Raw genomic sequence first — 4,682 nt, forward strand, 5'->3', positions numbered from 1 at the left:
GTGGCGTCTGGATATTTAGGTGCAGAGCACTATGGCGCCCGTTCATTTAGGTGCTATTCCTAGTAAAGTCTGCAGATTGTATCAGCTTGACAGGAAGGGCAATGCTTTTCACACAAAATGTTGTATTGAACAGGAAAATATGTTGCTTTGTTAATGCGCGTGTGGAATGTGGAGATGAGGTGCGAGACAACGCTCTACTACTCTTGACTTGATATTAGCACATCTCCACAGGACATTTGCTAGGCCTATGCATCCTGAACACAGGTTGCAGCCAGATGGAACCTTACTTAATCTGTTATCTTTCACAATTAGGCTACTTCTACTCGGGATGGATTGGTCGTGTGGAGAGTACGTATGAGACAACGCTCTAGTACATGAATACTATAGGTTATATGAACCCTGGCTACAAGTTGCAAGCATAATGGTGCGACTTTGCTCGTTATTAAACCTAGTCGGGGTTTTGACGGAAAACTAAGTTACTCTTCACTCAAGCCTACCACCTGCTTGAATATAGACTACGGTATATTTTTTACTGATATTTAGTGTAGTTATTATTTGACTTAACTAAAAGTGAACTCAGTCATGTTCGAAAACTTGAAACCTGGACTAACAACAAATAAATGCCGAACACGCGTATTAAAATACAATATATTTTTCTGTTCAATATAACATTTTGTGTGAAAAGCATTGCCCTACCTGCCAAGCTGATACAATCTGCAGACTTTACTAGGAATAGCACCTAAATGAACGGGCGCCACAGTGCTCCGCACCTAAATATCCAGACGCCACAGTGTGCGCGCCTATTTGACCGGGGCCTAACTGTCTGCGCCTAAAAGACTTGCTCCCAGGATGCCTGACAGTACTATAAGGTATATATACTGTAGCTCAGTGTTTCTCAAACTTTTTTAGTCCATCGCCCCCTTTTCGTTATTAAAATAAAATTTTGCCGCCCTAATTCTGTTAAGTAAAATAAACATTGATAATAGAGTGATAGACAAATTTAGTTTTGGGAATTTAATCAAGGAAACTGAGTTGACAGTAACATGAATACATGATAATGTTCAATGGGATGGATGAGCTTGGCGACTTTTACAAAGTTTTGAAATGTTTGGCGACATCTTCGTAAGATAGAGTCGAAGATCATCCCGTTTATGAACTAGGAAGCGATTTCTTTGCTTTGAAAGCATCAATGCCACAGAAAACCCTTTTTCAACCATATATTAGTAGAAGAAGTAGAAGTAGGAAACGACTAAATCCACATTTTAGCTTCTTTCTAGAGAAGCTCATATTTGCCAGCAACCTGGCACCAAAACAAATCGCATCAACCATTTATGAATTTCACTCTTGACTCATCATCTGTTTGCATATCAATGAACTGCTCTTGAAGTTCCATTTCTACAGTATGTCTGTAGGTTCGGTAGAAAATGGTTGTACAACCCAGTTTGGAACATGGAGGTCCACGAGATCTGGAAAGCGAAGTTTCATGTCTTTATGAAGCATGTCTAAATGTGAGCAGTATTTTTGCAGTTGTTCTTCTGTAATAACATTCTCGCTCAAATTAGGAAACTGAGTTAAGACATTTTGACCTGCGCTTTTATCTTGTTGACGCATTTTATCACAATATTCAGTGATTCATGCAGTTCAGGACTGAGATTACGGGCAACCAAATGTTGACGGTGAATTACACAATGTACTGCAATAAGTCCAAGAATTGCTCTTTTTATCAGTGCAATGAACCCTCGATGCTTTCCAACAATTGCCGCAGCACCATCAGTTGCGCATTGTAAAATATTCTTCAGTAGAATCCCCTTCTCTTCGTAGAAGTTTTTCACTGCATTAAAGATGCTTGATGCCCGAATATCTGTAGGAAGACTGAGCGTAAAAATAATTTCTTCTTGTTCTCATATCATGAACAAAACGCACATATCCAAACAGCAGCGATGCATTGTCAGGTCAAGGTGGAATCATCTATTTACAGTAAATGATTTGCGCGTTGGACTGTTATTGGTAGTTTGATAAATTCACCTCCTTTGAGTGTTTTCGCCCCCCGATCACCCCTTTTGATTTTTTCAAAGTGGGCGATTTCGCCCACTTTGAGAAACGCTGGTATAGCTGAACGACTTGTTTTAGCCTGATGCTGCAGGATTGCTGTGGTAACAACAGTGTACACTGTCAGCTTTCAGAACACAGTTCCCTAGTCATGTGCAAGGACGAATGGTGTTGCAGTCATGATCGCGGTCTGTTGAGTTTGTGTGTTGTCAGGTAAATTTACTGCAAAAATTGTCGAAACAGTTGATTAGTAAATTAGGCGTCATAAACTTCCCTCCCAGCACGGTTATTGAATTTTGGCCTCGTTAGTTGTTATGAGAAAGGCCTGTTTGAAGCACAAATGTACGGCATCATTCTCTCTGGCAATGATCGTGAATTTAAACTCGGCTTGGCACTGTTGTTGATGATTAAAGATGTATTACATATCAATTATCATACTATAATACGTAGTCAATACAATTTATGAACATTTAAAGAGACAATTGTAAATGTGAGTGGCCATAAGTTCTTCTTTAATTGCAATTTGAACTACGGTAACATGCAGAAACCAAGAATATTCAAACTTGGAATTCTCAAAGCACAGCGATGACATACCGTACAAGACCTCACACTTTTTACATATTTCCAATTATACAATGTAACGATACACATCTCCTTTTGCTATAAAAGACTCACAACAGGGTAAAAACCAAGTGTAAGAAAATGTATCTCCAAAAACAGATCTTATGTTGAGCCACTTATGTTCACTGCTCCAATGCTTTTCATTTTTCAATTGCTCTATTCCAGTTTCATTATTGCATATGGAATGCATTTGAGTCCCAAACATAATTATTGTGAATAAAAAAAACAACAGTCCTTCTACAGTTAGAGATACAAGAAAAAGTAACGTCACAGGGGGTGAAAAATTTGTACAGTCATCCCAATTATTTTCAATGCAAAGCAGGAAATGAACTACAACCATAACAATGGCATGTAAGGAAATTGAAGCAATATAAAATGTGAACAATACAAAATACTTTTGATTGGCCTCTCCAACACAGTTGTTGATCCATGGACAATGATGATCCATCTTTTTCACACACCTTTTACAAACGCTACAATGGTGGGCCCGATCTGGTTTAATACTGTAGCACTTTACACATCTGTAGAGAATTTCTCCAGGTTGTAAATTCATGCTTTCAATCTTTTCTTTTGTAGCATTTCCTTTCGGAACACAGCCAGGGTCAGTTGTCATTGACTTGAAATGGGATATCAAGGCAAGTAATGCAAAACAATTAAATAAAACCAAATTGAAGAGACCATAAAATGGTTGGATAGTAATAGTTGGAAATAGGATTACAAAGCAAACCACAAACTCAGCATATAAGACAAGGCACCAAGTGACCACCACACATATTATTCCACACACATCCCAAATAAACCATAAAGGCTTATCCTGTTTTGTGCAGTAAAAAAACTGAAACATGTTTCTCATTACATGTTGCAAATCTATCATGTCTATTAAAATCTAGAAAAATATAAACTGATAATAAAATCCAATTTAATCACAAAGTATTTGGTTGGTTTAAATTTTTATCCTAGAAATAAGAAAGCCTCTGATAGGTCATTTCTGGCAGTTTCGAACATCCACTTGCAAAAGGTTTGAACCATTAAGTATTGATTACACACATACCATTGGCCAACGACTTTCTACAAAAAAACCCTCAAGATCAAGCGGCGCTGGTTCATGTCTCAGAGTGTGCGCTTGGAACAACGCATTTCGGGTCTGCTGCTGCACTCTATTCAGGGCTACTAAAAGTGGATGAAACAGGGTAAATGAATTATTCTTTCCAGGGTGGAAACTCAATCAATCAATCGTTTATTTATTTTATCAAAAAACAAAACACAAAAGTGACATAAAACAATAATACATACAATGTTTAGGTTTTGTTATTGATATGGAGACAACGAAACGACCATACGGTCAACTAGTCAGTTGCCACCCTGGAAAGAATAATTTGAGTTATGAAACTAATCAACAATTTAACCAAATTGGTTACAATCAAAAAAGAAAACACAAACAAGACTAATACTTCGACTAGTAGCTTACAATTAATTGTCAGCTTCATAAAATTGTATGCGAGATTTTCCAACAAATAGTAATCATGAAAATCAGTGGACTGGACACCATGACAATAGACATTGTTGAATGTAAGAGCTTAGGCCAAATGAAGACCCACTTATCAAGTATCATAACTTTGCAAAGCTGATGCTTTGCTATGTTTTTTGAAATCATAAAAAGATAACTTTTTGAGATTGCTTGGAACCTCTGACCACACCACTGGTCCAAATACTTGTATGGATTTTTTGCCAAATTCTGTATTAGTGCGTTTAACAAAATAATTATTGTTTGCTTGATATCTAGTGTCATGGTTGTGGATGAGTGAAGAACTTGTGAACAATGCACAGTAGGCAGAAGGGTACAAGTTCATGCAGACTTTGAACATGTGTTTTTTTACTTCTAGTGTACATTATGTCTTCCAGCTTCAAGATAATCATTTAAAAAAATAATGGACTGGTATGGGCTCTATAATCGCTTTTTGTGATTATTCTTATTATTCTTTTTTGCATTTTTCTGAGAGGGTCTAGAACTT

The 4,682-nt window shown here is 37.2% G+C and overlaps 1 pseudogene; it reads right to left on the reverse strand.

Annotated features, from left to right (window-relative positions):
• Nucleotides 1-2,677: 2,677 nt before the first annotated feature.
• On the reverse strand, nt 2,678-3,544 carry LOC145769123 (palmitoyltransferase ZDHHC3 pseudogene; annotated as a pseudogene).
• Nucleotides 3,545-4,682: the final 1,138 nt, after the last annotated feature.

This window comes from Aplidium turbinatum, chromosome 4, assembly GCF_918807975.1.
Source record: "Aplidium turbinatum chromosome 4, kaAplTurb1.1, whole genome shotgun sequence".
Taxonomy (NCBI): Eukaryota; Metazoa; Chordata; class Ascidiacea; order Aplousobranchia; family Polyclinidae; genus Aplidium; species Aplidium turbinatum.